At 37.2% G+C, this 18,602-nt stretch overlaps 1 pseudogene; it reads left to right on the top strand.

The window, feature by feature from the left end:
* The first annotated feature begins 1,958 nt into the window (after positions 1-1,958).
* On the top strand, positions 1,959-2,225 carry LOC108544706 (acyl-CoA-binding domain-containing protein 7 pseudogene; annotated as a pseudogene).
* The last annotated feature ends 16,377 nt before the right edge of the window (positions 2,226-18,602 follow it).

The following is an 18,602-nucleotide window of genomic DNA, read 5'->3' as shown; positions in this document are numbered from 1 at the left end:
GTGATACTTGATTGGAATAGGAATGGAGGGAAAAGCTATATTGGGACAACTGAGGAAAATTAATAATAGAACGTATATTAGATAATATTGTATCAATGTTAAATGTCTTTGATGAGAGTATACCTATACACTTGTATTTTCCTAAGATATACTGTTTACGTTTGGGGGAAGGGAGTGCTATGATATTTGCAATTTACTTTCAAATGGCTCATTAAAAAGGATATATGGTGACACTGGTTAAAATGGTGCAAGAGGGAGCATCCTCCTCTCTCTCTCCTTGGCCCTTTCCTCCTCTCCCCTACTCTCTTCTTCCACAGAAACACTGATAAATTGAGCAAAATTGTAGCAATCAACTTTATCAAAACTCTGGAAAACAGTCAAAGGTTTACAGCAAAAAACTGAACACCAAATCAAGAAACAAACATTAAAAATGCCAGAAAGCTTTGCTCAATTTTCACTTGCCTTTGCTCCACCTTTCTCCCAGACTAAGTGAAAGTCTTGAAGACAGCAGCCAGTGTTGGACCCTTCACTCTGGCTCCAGAGATAAAAGAGCAGATCGTATTCACAAAGAATTGTGTTTGTCTTTTCTAACCTGTCCGAAGGTTACCTGAAGGACTGACACAGGGAGCTTGCCTTTGTTTCACCTAACTCAGACTTACTCATGGAAGAAAAGTGGCTATGCAAAGAGCATTCCTTGCAAACATTATAAGACCAATAAACAACATGCTACACCTGGGACAAAAAATTACAATTGAGGCAAACTATAGATATGCTGAAAGCCTGGAAGGAAAACACGGGGAGAGAGTTTCTTTGAAAAATTAGGCATTCAAAAGTGTCCACATGTATTGGGGAACTTAGAAAGCCATGTGCATACCCAAGGTAGAACACATGCTGGAAAAGACCTGAGAAGATCTATGTGGAAGATTAGCTTCCACTTCTGGCTGATCGCTAGGTTCAATGCAAGCAGGAAGTAAAGGGGAAGGCAGAGCTATAAACAGCTTGTCTAAACATTGAAGGAGCACTCGAATACAAAGCCGACTAAGAGATATCTTTTCTTCCTTTTTTCCCTTTTCTTTCTCTCTCCCTCTCTCTCTCCCTGGCCCTTTCCTCCTATCCCCACTTCTCTTTTTCTTTTATGTAAACCAAGAATCCAGAAACACAAAACTGTCCTTCAAAACGGAGAGAGAAATTAAGACATTTCCAGATAAACAAAAGCTAAGAAAGTTTATTCCCAGTGAAACTGCTCTACAAAAATATACTAACTGAGATTCCTTTAGGCTGAAATGAAGACAGAAACTGGAAGCCATATCAAGAAGCCATATAAAGAACTCCAGTAAAGGTAAGTATATAAATAAATATAAAACTCAGTGTTACTGTATTTTTAGTTTATAACTCCTTTTTTTATTTCCCACGTGATTTAAGAGATAAATACATAAAAATTATTGTATCTTTGCTTCTCCTGTGCTTGGTGCTTAAATAACAAAAAAAGTAAGAAAAAAATCTTATGTATTTTTGTTAATGGATACACAACATATAAAGATATAATTTGTGACAATCACAACATAAAGTATGGGCAGAGCTGTATAGAGCAGAGATTTTTGTATGCTATTAAAGCTAAATTGGTATCAATTTAAACTAGGTTGTTATAAATTTATGATGTTAATTGTAACCTCTGTGGTAACTACTTAAAATTTTTTTTTAACATACTGATAAGAAAATTAGAGGAGTTTGAGGCTGCAGTAAGCCATGATCATGCCACTGCACTGCAGCCTGGGCAACAGAGCAAGACCCTGTCTCTAAAAAAAGTCAAGAAAATTAGAAGGGTATTAAATGGTACACTACAAAAAAAAAAAAAATCAATGCAAGACAAAAGAAGACAGTAGTGGAGGAAATGAGGAACAAAAAAGGCATAAGACATACAGAAGGAGTGCCTGGAGAGCAGCAACAGCCCAGCTACCATGTCCCTGCAGGCTGATTTTGACATGATCACAGAAGATGTGAGGAAGCTGAAAACAAGACCAAATGATGAAGACCTGAAAGAACTGTATGGGTTTTAGAAACAAGCTGTAATTGGAAACATTACTATTGAGTGTCCAGAAATGCTAGAATTAAAAGGCAAGGCCAAATGGGAAGCACAGACCCTCCAAAAAGGATTGTCAAAGGAAGATACAATGAGTGCCTGTATTTCTAAAGCAGAAGAGCTGATAGAAAAATACGGAATTTAGAATAAAGCATATGATAAATTTTCCTTTTTGAAGCCTTCATAATGGTATCATGACCAAACATTTAGAGTTAACACTGTTAACTCTAGGTATCGTGTATATTTTTGCTATTATTATGAATTATGATACTTAATTAGAAGTATGCTAAAACTGCATAGTAACTAAATTGTACTTGATTAAACCAGGTGTCTTTAAAAGTTCTTTTAGAAAAGTATTTTTTTTTTAATTTTTGTAGATTTAGGGGGTACAAGTGCAGTTTTGTTTCATGAACGTACCATGTAGTGGTGAAGTCTGGACTTTCAGTGTCCCCATCACCCAGATAGTCTACAATTGTCCCTAAAAGGTAGTTTCTCGTTCCTCAGCCCCCTCGAACCCTCCCACCTGCCAAGTCTCCAGTGTCTATTGTTCCACACTCCATGTCCATGTGTACACATTGTTTGGCTCCCACTTATGGGTGAGAACATGAGGTATTTGACTTTCCATTTCAAAGTTATTTCACTTAAGATAATGGCCTCCAGTTCCAACCATGTTGCTACAAAAAAACATGATTTCATTCTTTTTCTTAATGGCTGAGTAGTATTCCATGGTATACATATACCATATTTTCTTTGTCCAGTCATCTGTGGATAGACACTTAGATTGATTCCACTTAGATTGATCTTTGCTATTGGGAATGGTGCAGTGATAAACATATGGGTGCAGGTGTCTCTTTGATACAATGACTTATTTGTCTTTGGGTAGATAACCAGTGGTGGGATTGCTGGATGGAATGATGGTTCTGCTTTTAGTTCTTTGAGAGTCTCCATTGTTTTCCATGGAAGTTGTACTGGTGTGCATTCCCACCAGCAGTGTATGAGTTTCCCTTTTCTCTGCATCCTCACCATCATCTGTTGTTTTTTGACATTTTAGAAAAGTCTTACTCTGGTAGTATTTACACAAAGGTTAGGAATTTTTTTAAAAGACATACAGAAAACAAAGAGCAAAATGGCATAAGTAGTACTTTCTTATCAGTTATTACTTTATGTAAATAGATTAAACTTTCAAATCAAAAGGCAGAAAAATTAGCATGATGTGTTTTTGGTTTATTATTTGTTTGTTTGTTAGTTTTGTGAGATGGAGGCTCGCTCTGTCACCAGGCTGGAGTGCAGTGTCACGATCTCGGCTCACTGCAACCTCTGCCTCCCGGGTTCAAGCGATTCTCCGGCCTCAGCCTCCTGAGTAGCTGGGACTACAGGAGCACACCACCGCGCCCAGCTAATTTTTGTATTTTTAGTAGAGGTGGGGTTTCACCATGTTGGCCAAGATTGTTTCGATCTCTTGACCTCGTGATCCGCCCACTTCTGCCTCCCAAAGTGCTGGGATTACAGGTGTAAGCCACTGTGCCCGGCCCCAGCACAGTGTGTTTTTAAAAACGATGCAACTGTATGCTATCCACAAGTGACTGACTTTAGATCCAAAGACACAAATCGTTTGAGTGAAAGGATGGTATGTGGGTTAAATTATGTCCCTATAAAAGATATATTAAAGTCCTAACAGGCAGCACCTGTGAATGTGACCTTATTTGGAAATAGGTTCTTTGCACACATAATTGAATTAAGATGAGGTCATTAGGATGGGCCCTAAATCAGTATGACTGATGTGCTTATAACAGGAGGAGAAGGCTGGGCATAGTGCCTCACACTTGTGATCCCAGCACTTTGGGAGGCCACAGCAGGAGGATCACTTGAGGCCAGGAGTTCGAAACCAGCCTGGGCAACATAGTAAGACCCTATCTCTACACACACACACACACACACACACACACACACAATTAGCCAAGTGTGGTGGCATGTACTTGTATTTCCAACTGCTTGGGAGGCTCAGGTGGGAGGATTGTTTGTGCCCAGAAGGTTGAGGCTGCAGTGAGCCATGATTCCATCACTGCACTCCAGCCTGGGCAACAGAGTGAGACCTTGTCTCTAAAAAAAATAAAATAAAATAAAAACAAGATTTTAGAAAAAAGAAAAAAAGAGAGAGAGAGAAGAGAAGAGACACAGGGAAGAAAGACATGTGAAGAAGGAGGCGGAGATTGAAGTTATGCAGCTATCAGCCAAGGAATTCCTGGGACTACCAGAAGCTGGAAGAGGCAAGAAAGGATCCTGCCATAGAGGCTTCAGAAACAGCATAATCCTGTCAACACTTTGATTTATAATTTTAGGCATCCAGAACTGTAAGAGATATATTTGTGTTGTTTTAAGGCACCCTATTTGCAATACTTTGTTATAGTGCCGCTAGGAAACTAATACAGAGTGAAAAAGATATTCCATGCAAATAGTAATCAAAAAAGAGTGGGAATGGTTTTACTTTAGACTTAAAGCCAAAAACTGCTACAGGAGAAAAGAAGGTGATTATGTATTGATAAAAGGGCCAATTCATCAAGAAGATATAAAAATTATGCACATATTTGCACCAAACAAAATAACTCAAAAATATATGAAACAAATACTGACAGAATTGAAGAGAGAAATAGAGAACTCTACAATATTATTTGGAAACTTCAATACCCTACTATCAATAAAGGTTAGAACATCTAGACAGAATATCAGTAAGAAAATAAAAGATCTAAACAACCTAGACTAAGCTTTTCCAACCTGCAGTCTCACAGGCTGCATGCAGCCCAGGATGACTTTGGATGTGGCCCAATACAAAACTGTAAACTTTCTTAAGACATTATGATTTTTTGTGTGTGTGATTTCTTTTTTTTTTTTTTTAGCTCATCAGCTATGGTTAGTGTTAGTGTATTTTATGTGTGGCCCAGGACAATTGTTCTTCTTATGTGGCCCAGGAAAGCCAAAAGATTGAACACCACTGACCTAGACCAACTAGACCTATATAAACCAGACCTGACAGATATAGATAAAACTCTCTACCCAACAACACAATAAACAATCTACTCAAATTCACATGGAACATTCTACAGGAGAAATAATATATTAGGTCACATAACAGTCTCAATAAATTTTTAAAAATTGAAATCAAAGGAAGTATATTCTCTGACCACAATGGGATGCAGCTAAAAATCAATTAACAAAAGGAAAACTATTTTATTCACAAATAACAAATTTGTGAAAATTCACCAATATGGGAAATTTAAAAACACTCTTAAACACAATGAATAGATCAAAGGAGAAATCACAACGGAAGTTGGAGAATACTTAGATATAAATAAAAATGAAAACAACATACCAGAACCAATGGGATACAGCAAAAAGAAGGGTCAGAGGGAACATCAAGCAACAACCATTTACATTTAAAAGGGCACAGTGGCTTACACCTGTAATCCTAGCACTTTGGGAGGCTGAGGCAGAAGGAAAGCTTGAGACCAGCCTGGGTAACATGGTGAAGCCCTGCCTCTACAAAAAATTTAGCTCAGTATGGTGGCATGCACCTGTAGTCTCAGCTACTCAGGAGGCTGAGGCAGGAGGATTGCTTGAACCCAGGAGGCAGAGGCTGCAGTGAGCCAAGATTGTGCCACTGCACTTCAGCCTGGGTGACAGAGCAGGACTCAAAAAAAAAAAAAAAGAGAGAGAGAGAGAGATTACATGAGTAATAATAATAATAAAACTCCCAACAAAGAAAACTCCAGGACCAGATGACATCACTGGTGAATTATACCAAACATATAAAGAATTAACATCAATCCTTCTCAAAGTCTTCCTAAAGAAGAGAAAGGAATGCTTTCTACTTATTCTATGAAACCAGCATTGCCCTGACACCTAAGCCAAATAAAGAAACCACAGGAGAATATGCAATATACTCAGCATATATGAATATAGTTGCAAAGCTCCTCAACAAAATACTAGCAAATGAAATTCAACAGCATATTAAAAGATTACACAGTGTGACCACATGGGTTTTATACCAGGAATCTACAGAATGTAAGGATGATTCAACATACGAAAATCGATCAATGTAACATATCACATTAATAGAATGAAGGAAAAACGATATTATCATCTCAATTGATGCAGAAAAGCATTTGACAAAATTCAATACTATTTCATGAGCAAAACACCCAGAAAACTAAAATAGGAAGGAACTTCCTTAACATAATAAAGGGCATTTTTGAATAACCCACAGCTAATACTGTACTCAATAATGAAAGACTGAAAGCTTTTCTCCCAAGATCAGGAACAAGACAAGTATGTCCACTTTCACAGGTACAATTTAACATTTTACTGGAAGTTCTAGCTAGAGAAATTAGGCAAGAAAAAAGTAAAAGGAATATAGATTAAAAGAAAAAGTAAAACTATTCCTTTTTGCAGATGACCTGATTATATGGAAAATATCAAAAAAATCCATAGAAGAGGCTGGGCACGGTGGCTCACGTCTGTAATCCCAGCACTTTGGGAAGCCGAGGCAGGCGGATCACAAGGTCAGGAGATCGAGACCATTCTGGCTGACATGGTGAAACCCCGTCTCTACTAAAAATATAAAAAATTAGCCGGGCGTGGTAGCAGGCGCCTGTAGTCCCAGCTACCCAGGAGGCTGAGGCAGGAGAATGGCGTGAACCCGGGAGGCGGAGCTGGCAGTGAGCTGAGATCGTACCACTGCACTCCAGCCTGGGCGACAAGCAAGACTCAGTCTCAAAAAAAAAAAAAAAAAATCCACAGAGGAAATAATAGAGCTAATAAGTGAATTCATCCAAATTTCAGGTATAATACAATACTCAAAAAATCAGTTCTGTTGTTACACAGGAGCACTAAACAATCTGAAAAAGAAAGTGAGAACACAATTACACTATAATAACATCCAAAAGACAAAAATACCTCATGATAAATTTAATCAAGGAAGTGAAAGGCATCTACACTGAAACATTGCTGAAAGAAATTAAAGAGGAGCTAAATAGATAGAAACACACCTTGTGTTGGTGGATTGGAAAACTAAAAGATGGCAATACTATCCAAATCTACAGAGATAACATAATTCCTGTCAAAATTCCAATGGCCTTTTCACAAAAATGTAAAAGCCAATTCTCAAATTCATATAGCTACAAGGGGCCAAAACAATCTTGAAAAAGAATTACAGGCCAGGCGTGGTGGCTCAGGCCTGTAATCCCAGCACTTTGGGAGGCCAAGGCGGGTAGATCGCTTGAGGTCAGGAGTTTGAGATTAGCCTGGCCAACATGGTGAAAACTCATCTCTACTAAAATACAAAAATTAGCCGGCCTGGTGGCAGGCGCCTGTAATCCCAGCTACTGGGGAGGCTGAAGCAGGAGAATCACTTGAACCCAGGAGGCAGAGGTTGCAGTGAGCCGAGATCGCGCCACTGCACTTCAGCCTGGGCGATGAAGCAAGACTCTGTCTCAAAAAGAAAAAAGAATAACAAAGCTGGAAGTCACACACTTCCTGGTTTAAAACTTACACAAATCTAAAGGAATCAAAACAATGTGATAGTGGCATAAGGATAAATCTGTAGATCCATGGAGTAAAATTGAGAGTCCATAAGTAAATCCATACCTCTATGGCCAATTGATTTTCAACAAGAATGCCAAGACCATTCAATGGGGGAACGAATAGTCTCTTTAATAAATGGTTCTGGGACAACTGAATATCACATGCCAAGGAATAAACAGGGATGCCCTACATCACAGCACATAGAAAAATTAACTCAAAATGGATCAAAGACCTAAATGTAAGAATGAAAACTATAAAACTCTTAGCAGAAAACATAGGCGTAAATTTTCATGTCCTTGAACAGTGGATTCTTAGATATGCTATCAAAAGTGTGAGCAAGAGACAACAAAATTGATAAACTTGACTTTGTCAAAATGAAAAACATTCAAACATCAAAGGCCATTGTTAGATGAAAAGACAACTGATACAAGGGAGAAAACACTTGCAAATCATATATGTGATAAGAGTCTAGTGTCCAGAGGCCAGGCACGGTGGCTTACGCCTGTAATCCCAGCACTTTGTGAGGCCGAGGCCAGCAAATCACAAGATCAGGAGTTTGAGACCAGCCTGGCCAATATTTAGTAGAGACGGTGAAACCCCGTCTCTACTAAAAATTAGCCAGGCATGGTGGCACATGCCTGTAATCCCAGCTACTCGGGAGGCTGAGGCAGAAGAATTGCTTGAACCCAGGAGGTGGAGGTTGCAGTGAGCCAAGATCGTGCCACTGTACTCCAGCCTGGGTGACAGAGCGAGACTCTGTCTTAAAAAAAGAAGAGAGAGTTCACTGTTCATAATATATTTAAAGAATTTTAACAATTCAATAACAAAAGACAACCCAATTTAAAATGAGCAAAGTTCTTGATAGCTATTTCTCCGAAAAAGATTATACAAATTATCAACAAACACATGAAAAACTGTTCCACATCATTAGTCACTAGAGAAACGCAAATCAACCCCACAATGAGATACCACTCCATACCCACTAGGTGAGCCATAATAGTAATAATCATCATTGTCATCACTGGAAAATAACAAGTATTGGTAAGATGTGGAGAAATTAGAACTCACAAATTGCTAGTGGGAAGGTAAAATGATGCAGCCACTGTAGAAACAGATAACGATTTTTTCAAAAAGTTAAACATATAATTACCATATGACCAGCAATTCCACTCCTAACTATATACCCAAAAGATCTGAAAACAGAAGGTCATGGCCGGGCGCGGTGGCTCAAGCCTGTAATCCCAGCACTTTGGGAGGCCGAGATGGGCGGATCACAAGGTCAGGAGATCGAGACCATCCTGGCTAACACGGTGAAACCCCGTCTCTACTAAAAAATACAAAAAACTAGCCGCGCGAGGTGGCGGCGCCTGTAGTCCCAGCTACTCAGGAGGCTGAGGCAGGAGAATGGCGTAAACCCAGGAGGCGGAGCTTGCAGTGAGCAGAGATCCGGCCACTGCACTTCAGCCTGGGCGACAGAGCGAGACTCCATCTCAAAAAAAAAAAAAAAAAAAAAAAAGGTCAAACAGATGCTTTTACACAAATGTTTATAGCAGCATTATTCACGATAGCCAAAAGGTATTAATAGAAATGGTCCAAATGTCCATTAACAGATGAATACATAAACAAAATGTACATACATATAATGGAATATTACTCAGTCATAAGAAGAGATGAAGTACTGATACATGCTACAACATGCTTGAACTTCAGAAGATTATGCTAAATGAAGAAGCCAAATAGAAAGATCCCATATTACATGGACAACCTAGAATAGGTAAATCCATAGAGATATATTGATGGGTGGTTCCCAAGAGCTGGTTGGGGGAGTAGGAAGTGACTGCTCAGTAGATACAAGGCTTTTCCTGAGGTGATGAAAATGTTTTAGAAATAGAGGTGGTGGTTGCACAACATTGTGAATGTTCTAAATGCCACTGAATTGTGCACTCTAAATTGTTAATTTTATGTCAATTTCACCTCTATGTTAAAAAATATATACATATATATTCATCCATACACATATAGAAATAGAGAAAGCAATGTGGCAAACGTTAGTGGTTCGTAAATCTAGGCAAAAGATATATAAATGTTCACTGAACTATTATTTCAAGTTTAATGTAGAGGTCCATTTCATGTAGAAGTCAATAAAATGTTGAGAAAAACTTATTCAAATAGTAACTCACCTTTAGTATAAATCAAATATTGACAAAATCACAAAGAGAAATTGACAAATCTACCATCAAGATGACAGAGTTTAAGAAACTCTCTTAATAATTAACAGTAAAACAGATTTTTAAAACTTGTAAGGATAAGGAATATATGAACAGCTTCATTTAATAGAAATATATAGAACATTGTACCCAGCAACTGCAAAAACTGCAACCTTTTAAATACACATGTAGTGTTTATGAAAATGGACCATGTGTTAGGAGATAAAGTGAGTCTTGATAAATTTTGATGCATCAGTATTATATACAGTATAATAGTAGTCACAATAAATAAATTTTTAAAATTCAAAAAGTTATATATTTAGCAATTATTCATGGAATAAAGAAAATATGATGGAAGTTTAAAAAATTGACCTAAATTATAACAAAATAGTACAGATCAAAACTTGTAGTACTAGGAGAAAATATATAGCCAAATTTCAGAAAAAAGAAAAGGTAAAAAATTAATAAGACAATTTTATTTATTTTGTACAGACAGGGGTCTCACTATGTTGGCCAGGCAGATCTCAAACTCCTGGCCTCAAACCATCCTCTCAACTTGGCTTCCAAAATGCTCTTTTCTAATGTTAAAAGTTAGGTCTGGCAGTGAGCCACTGTGCAGTGAACCACTGCATCCAGCCAGACTTTTAACATTAGAAAAAGGGCAACAGAACAAGATATTAAAAGTGAGAAAATAATCAAAACATAAATTAAAGAAACGGAAAACAAATATACACCAAAGAGCATCAACAAAGAAAGAGGTTGTTTTTGAAATGCCAACAAAATTGGCAAACCTCTGGCAAGGTTGATCAATAAAAAGGGAGACACATATTAAAATATTGAAAACTTTTAAAAAAACTACAGATCAAGCATAATTAAAAAGCTAACACAGGAATGTTAAGAAAATCTTTATGCCAATAAATTTGATAACTTGAGTAAGAAGGACAACTTCTTAGAAAATGGACTCCAGAAAAACAACAGAAAAAAAAATGAAATAAAAATAGGAAAACATGAATGGTCTTACAACCAATATTGAAATTGTTGCCCAGGCACTGTGGCTCAGGCTTGTAATCCCAGCACCGTGGCTCAGGCCTGTAATCCCGGCACCGCCGAGGCAGGTGGATCACTTGAGGTCAGTAGTTCGAGACCAGCCTGGCCAACAAGGCGAAACCTCATCTCTACTAAAAATACACAAATTAGCCAGGCATGGTGGTGGGGGTCTATAGTCCCAGCTACTTGGGAGGCTGAGGCACGAGAATCACTTGAACCCAAAAGGCGGAGGTTGCAGTGAGCCGCGGATGGCGACTCTGCACCCCAGCCTGGGTGACAGAATGAGACTCTGTCTCAAAAAAAAGAAAAAGAAAAAGAAATTGTATCAGTACCCTAAATCTTTTTACAGGCATGTGCATGCATGCACATACACGTGCGCGCGGGCGCACACACATACATACACACCATAGCAGGCCCAAAATGATTTTACCGATAAGTTCTACTGGAAAGAGTTAATTTCAGTTTTAATCAAACTTTTCCGGAGAATAGAAAGAAAGAAAGAAATTCCCAGTTAATTTACAATGATAGCACAATTTCCATTCAAAAGCCAAGCGAAAGTATTACAAGAAAAAAAATTTCAGATTAATCTCACTCATGAACATAGATGCAACAATCTATGCTAAATCTACCAAAATATTAGCAATTCAAATCTAGCATCTAGATTCTAGAATCTAAATTCTTTTTGCAAAAGCCATTCATCACGAACAAGCCAGCTTCCCAGCCAAAACAGCCTTGTTTGTAGTTGCCTGCTGATTTCCATGTGTAAATACTAAAACTTGCCTGCTTTCAAGGTACCAGTATGACTTCAGGGAATGCAGAGTTGGGGAGAGATGCTAACATTTAGCTCTTACAAATCACTATTGTGCATGGCAGAGGTACCACCAAATACCAATGGATAAAGGTAACAAACCTGAGATAATTGGCTATCTATCGTTTCTTGATGAAATAAGATGTCTACCTCATGCCATAAACAAAAATCAATTGAAGATGAACTATGGACTTAAATGCAAATTTTAAACATTTTTAGAAGAGAATATAGGCGAGCATCTTTATGACCTTGGGATAAGAAATTATTTTACAATAAGACATAAAATCACTGACAATAATGAAAAATATTTTACATTAAAATTATGAAATTCTGTCCCTCAAAATACACCATTAAAGGAGCGAAAAACACCACTAAATGAAGTGATGAAAATTCTCACTGAAAGATTTTTTTCCCACACAAATACAACTGGATATCATTTTCTTCTGCCTCTTTGGGACCCCTGCCCTAACTAGTCTCTCTCCCATTCTGTAGCTTAAATCTCTTCTTAGCTGGATTTTTCCTGAAACACTCCCTCTCTTTCTTCTTCACAGTCCAGCTTATTGAAAGATTAATATACATTTACTTTTGTCATTTAGTCACTTTTCAACTCCTTTCTCAGTTGAGCATTTACTTCTCATTTTCATTGCACTCTGGTTTCTTAGTTGACATAGTTCTCTCTAAGGTAACCACTGGTCTCCGTAAGATGAAACTCAGTCAATGCTTTTCAGTCTTTATCTGACTTGTCACTCTCCAGAAGCACTCCATAATGTTGATTACCCCTTTCCTAAAATCAGTTCCTCCCTTTGCTTCTGCAGCTGTTCTCACTCCCTATTCCTCACTCCTTCTGAATATTCTCTGCAGGTTTTTCCATTCTTTCTGCCTCTTCATACCACCCACCAAATTTAACTACTTTAAAATAAATATATATATGTATGTCTGTGTATATATACGTGTATGTGTATAATATATGCTTACTTTTAAAATTCCAGAACATTTAGAAAATAAAAGAACAGAATTAAAAGTGTCAGTAATCCTAATACCCAAAGATAAGCATTATTATTAATAATAATACCTTAATTGGTATGCATTTCTAGAATTTTCTAGGGATATATATTTATTTTATAAAATGGTAACTGTGGTACATAATGATGCTTTCATCACTTAATATTACATGTATACCCTCTATATCAGTATAGATTAATATTGTTACTTTATTAACAATAGTTAATACTGAGCTTCACTAAAGTCACTCTGCTAAACTCTCTCTTTATATATATACATAAAGATTTGTCACTGACATTAAAAACTTCCTTATAAGATAGAAACTATATTATTTCCATTTTACAGATGGGAAAACTAAGGCTTTGATAATTTAAGTAAACAGTTCATGGTGTAATGGTGAGTAGCACTAGTAAGAGCTACCCACGATTTCAACGTAAGCTAATTCCAGAGTTGTACATCTTTTCACTGCATATAGAGCTTTATCAATCAGGTCAATTTTACTTGTAAGTAATGTTGATGCTCAACCGAAAAAAATTAATAATTAAAAAGTCTGGAATTAGACAGTTTCAAAACTGGTCATGACCATTCAACAGTGAAGGCTTTGCATGGTTTCTCTGTGACTCATGGCTTTCTCTCAGAGCCTCAGATAGCCACATAGCTCCAAGCATCACATTCTTACATCTTCACACAAAATATCCAAAGAAGGTGAAAATAAACAGTTTTCTTTTCATACATCTCTTAAATATAATGCGTACTTCCAAAAAACTCCATAAATAACTACTTTGATGTCTCACTGACCGGAAATAGACCATCTGTCAACTCCTAAACCAAATACGTGGGTGTAAGGTGACCATCATCAATCATAATTCACTACCTGAACTGCACCCGTCTTCCTTGATCATCTTGCCACTCAATATCTTCAAAAAATGGCAATTCTGTTAGCAAGGGAGAAAAGGAAAATGACGGTTAGGGTGGCAACCGACATGCTGCCAACAGTCATTTTAAATTTTACGTTTGTACCATGATTTAATTAAGCAATCCCATGTTGAAGGATATTTAAGTTGTTGCCAATTTTACACTGTTATAAAGAAAGCTGCAATGAACATATTTGTAGATTTTTTCATACTTTTAAATTTTCCCCAAGATAAATTCCTAGAAAATTTTTGTATCAAAGCAAATTTTTAAGGTTTTAAAAAATATATATTACCAAGTTGCAATCCAAAATGTATATGCAAATGAAAGCTCTCTAAAACAGAGTATAAGAGCATCCATTTCTTCACACTTTCAAGAATGTTAATTGGTTTTACCACTGCTTTAAATATTTGATAAAATAGTATAACTGACTTCTTTTAAGGCTTAGTTTTAAATTACAAAAGCAAAAGTTGTTTATTGACAAAATGTAATAATCCAAATATGTGAATAAAGGAGAAAGTAAACATCCTTCCCCTCCCACTTCTGTCATTTGCATTCCCCAGGGGTTAATGATTTTTAACCTGTTGACAATTTTTTAACTCCACAATTGCCATAACTTTTTCTATCTTGCTCTTTTCTGGATCATTAGTTAATGGCCCAGTTTCTGACATATACTATATTTAACAAATGTTTGTAAAAATAACATCGTACCTTCCATTATTTTCTAGAACTTGACCTTTTTCACCCAATAGCATACTGTCGATATCTTTCTATTCTTGAAATATATATATATATATATATGCTTAATTTAAAAAAAAATAGGAAGAGTGTTCCACCATATAGATGTAACACAGCTTCTCAAAACCCTACTTAGATTATCCCATGCTTTTACTATTATAAGCAACATTCAAATTAATATCATTGGAAGTATATCTTTGTTTTATAGTGAAAATATTTCTGGGAAAATTTCTGTGCAAATATTTCAAATATTTCCTGTAACATATTCAAAGTCAAAAGATACGTGCCAGTTGCTTTCCAAAGGATTGCACTAATTTACCTTTTTTTCTTTTTTTTTTTTAAGACACAGAGTTTCACTCTTGTTGCCCAGGCTGGAGTGCAATGGTGCAATCTTGGTTCACTGCAACCTCTGCCTCCCGGGTTCAAGCGATTCTTCTGTCTCAGCCTCCCAAGTAGCTGGGATTACAGGCACCCACCACCATGCCTGGCTACTTTTTGTATTTTTAGTAGAGATGGGGTTTCACCACGTTGACCAGGCTGGTCTTGGACTCCTGACCTCAGGTGATCCACCTGCCTCGGCCTCCCAAAGTACTGGGATTACAGGCATGAGCCACCACACTCGGCCTTCCAATTTATATTTTAAACATGTGTTTCCCTATTCTCAAGCCAGCATTTGATATCATAAATATTTTTACCTATTGCTACTCTGAGATGTAATTTTTTTTCTCATTATTTTAATTTTAGACATGACCACTTAGGCAGTAGTTTAACATTTTCTCATGATTGTCCATTTGTATTTCATCTGTAGATTGCCCCTTTGTATTCCTTACCTATTTTTCTATTAGATTTTTTGCTCTTTTCTTATTTATCTTAGGGAATTATTAATATAGTTACAATTTGTCTACTATATATTTTGAAATATTTTCTCCCTAGTTTATTATTTGTTCAGTAGCATTGTGTTATTTTTACCATACACAAATTTTACATTCAAATCAATCTTTTTTTTGGTAGACTACCATGGTGACTTAACTGTGGTAACTTTATAACATAATGTTTTGTTATCTGGTTTGGAAAGTCCCTCACCAAAACTTCCTAACAGGTCTCCCAGTCTCCAGTTCCACCCTTCTCCAATCCATTTTCCATGCTGTGATCAGAGATACTTTTATTGAAAGAAAATCTTACCATGTTTGAAATTCCTTGGGGTGAAGTTTGAACTCTTTAATTTATCATAACAATGTCCACGTACCACTTTGGTCTCTTTTCTGCCTCCTTTCTTATAATTTATTCCTGATTCTCTTCCTTTTTGCTTATGACTCTTCCTCCTGTCTAGAAACCTCTCCTTTGCTTTCCCATCAGTCATCTCTTATGCCCCTAAAAACTCAGCTCAAGCTTCACTTTCCCCAGAAACATCCATCTACGCTCTCACAACATCTAGTGCATGGTGCTGTCATATACCTATCAAACCACTCCTACGTAAATGTCCACGGCAATTTTATTCACAGTAACCCCAAACAATCTAAATGTCCATCAATAATAAAATTGGTAAATAAATGTAGTTTGTTTATATATTGGAATGTTAGATATCAATCAATAAGTAACAAACTACTGATACATAAAACAACACAAATAAATCTTACAGATACAATGTTGAGTGGAGAGAAGAGCAGACCAGACACAAAAGAATATATAATACACTATTCCCCCAGTCATACTGGAAACCCTAACAGAATTACATCAAACTAAAAAGCTGCTGCACAGCAAAAGAAACAATCAACAGAGTAAAAAGATGACCTACAGAGTGGGAGAAAATATGTGCAAACAACACTTCTGATACGGGGTCAATATCAAAAATATACAAGGAACTCAAACAAGTCAATACTGAGAAGACAACCTGATTTTAAAATGAGCAAAGAACCTGGATAGACATTTCTCAAAAGAAGACATACAAATGGCCAACAGGTGTATGGAAAAATAGTCAACCTACTCATCATCAGGGAATGTGAATTAAAACTACAATGAGGCTGGGCATGGTGGTTCACACCTGTAATCCCAACACTTTGGGAGGCCGAGGTGGGCTGATCACCTGAGGTCAGGAATTCAAGACCACCCTGGCTAACATGATGAAACTCCGTCTCTAAAACACTAAAAACACAAAAATTAGCCGGGCGTGGTGGTGCATGCCTGTAATCCCAGCTACTTGGGAGGCTGAGGCAGGACAATCACTTGAACCCAGGAGGCGGAGGTTGCAGTGAGCCCAGATCGCGCCGTTGCACTGCAGCCTAGGTGGCAAGAATGAAACTTCATTCTCCACCACCAAAAAAAAAAAAAAAAGAAAAGAAAAGAAAATGGGGATAATAATAGTTCCTGTCTTGTTGGGTTATTGTGGTGATTAAATGAGATGAAACAGAAAGATAAAAGAATGAACAACAGGACTGGGCAAAGTGGCTCACACCTGTAATCCCAGCACTTTGGGAGATCAAGGCAGGCAGATCACAAGGTCAGGAGATTGAGACCATCCTGGCTAACACAGTGAAACCCCATCTCTACTAAAAATACAAAAAATTAGCCAAGCATGGTGGCACACACCTGTAATGCCAGCTACTCTGGAGGCATGAGAATCACTTGAACCCAGGAGGCAGAGGTTGCAGTGAGCCAAGATCGCATCACTGTACTCCAGCCTGAGCAACAAAGCCAGACTCAGTCTCAAAAACAAACAAACAAACAAAACAAAACAAACAAAACACTATAATGAGATATTTATATTACCTCACACTTGTTAGAATAACTATTATCAAAAAAGAGAAAACATAGCAAGTCTTGGTAAGGATATGGAGAAAAAGAAAAGGAAACACTTGTGCCTGTTTGTGGGAACATAAATCAGTGTAGTTATTATGGAAAACAGTATAGCGGTTCCTCAAAAAATTAAAAATATAACTATAGTATGATCCAATCCCACTGCTGTGTATATATTCAAAGGAAATGCAATCAATATATCAAAGAGGTATTGGCACTCCCATGTTCATTGCAGCATTATTCACAATAGCCAAGATATGAAATCAAGCTAGGGAGCCGGGCGTGGTGGCTCACACCTGTAATCCCAGCATTTTGAGAGGCAGAGGCAGGCAGATCACTTGAGGTCAGGAGTTCAAGACAGCCTTGCCAACATGGCGAAACCTTGTCTCTCCTAAAGATACAAAAATTAGCTGGGCATGGTGGCATGCACCTGTAATCCCAGCTAGTCAGGAGGCTGAGGTGGGAGAATTGCTTGAACCTGGGAGTTGGAGGTTGCAGTGAACCGAGATCGTGCCTCTGCACTCCAGCCCAGGCAACAGAGCAAGACTCCGTCTCAACTGAAAAAAAAAAAAAAAAAAAAAAAGAAATCAATCTAAGTGTCCCTCAACAGATAAACGGTTAAAGAAATTCAGCCTAAAAAAAAAAAAGAAGCAAATCTTGTCATCTACAACAACATGGATAAACCTAGAGGACGTTATCATTATGTTAAGTGAAATAAACAAGGCACAGAAAGACAAGTACTGTATGATCTCACTTATATGTAGAATCTAAAAAAGTCTGAACTCATAGAAGCAGAGATTAAAATGGTAGTTACTAGAGATTCAGGGTTGAAGGTTGATATTGGGAAAATGTTGATGAAAGGATACAAAATTTCAATTAGGAGGAACAGGTTCAAGAGATCCTACTGTAGAACATGGTGACTATATTTAATAACAACATATTGTATACTTGGGGATTTCTAAGAGAGTAGGTTTTAAGTTCTTATCACCCAAAAAAGATAACTAAAATCTAATGATCCTATTAAAAATGGGCAAAAGATTTGAATAGACATTTCTCAAAAGACATACAAATGGTAAACAAGCATATGTAAAGGTGCTCAACATCATTGATCATCAGAGAAATGCAAATAAAAACTACAATGATCAGCACCATAGGAAAGGTTTTTAAAAAATGCAATGAGATATCATCTCACCGTAGTTGAAATGGCTTTTATTTAAAAGTCAGGCAGGCAAAAGAAAGAAATAAAGGGTATTCAGTTAGGAAAAGAAGAAGTCAAATTGTCCCTGTTTGCAGATGACGTGATTGTATATTTAGAAAACCCCATTGTCTCAGCCCAAAATCTCCTTAAGCTGATAAGCAACTTCAGCAAAGTCTCAGGATACAAAATTAATGTGCAAAAATCACAAGCATTCTTATACACCAGTAACAGACAAGCAGA

The sequence above is a fragment of the Rhinopithecus bieti genome, unplaced genomic scaffold, assembly GCF_001698545.2.
Source record: "Rhinopithecus bieti isolate Rb0 unplaced genomic scaffold, ASM169854v2 scaffold_947, whole genome shotgun sequence".
Taxonomy (NCBI): Eukaryota; Metazoa; Chordata; class Mammalia; order Primates; family Cercopithecidae; genus Rhinopithecus; species Rhinopithecus bieti.
The sequence above is the reverse complement of the archived record's forward strand: the minus strand, read 5'-3'. Positions and strand labels throughout refer to the sequence as shown.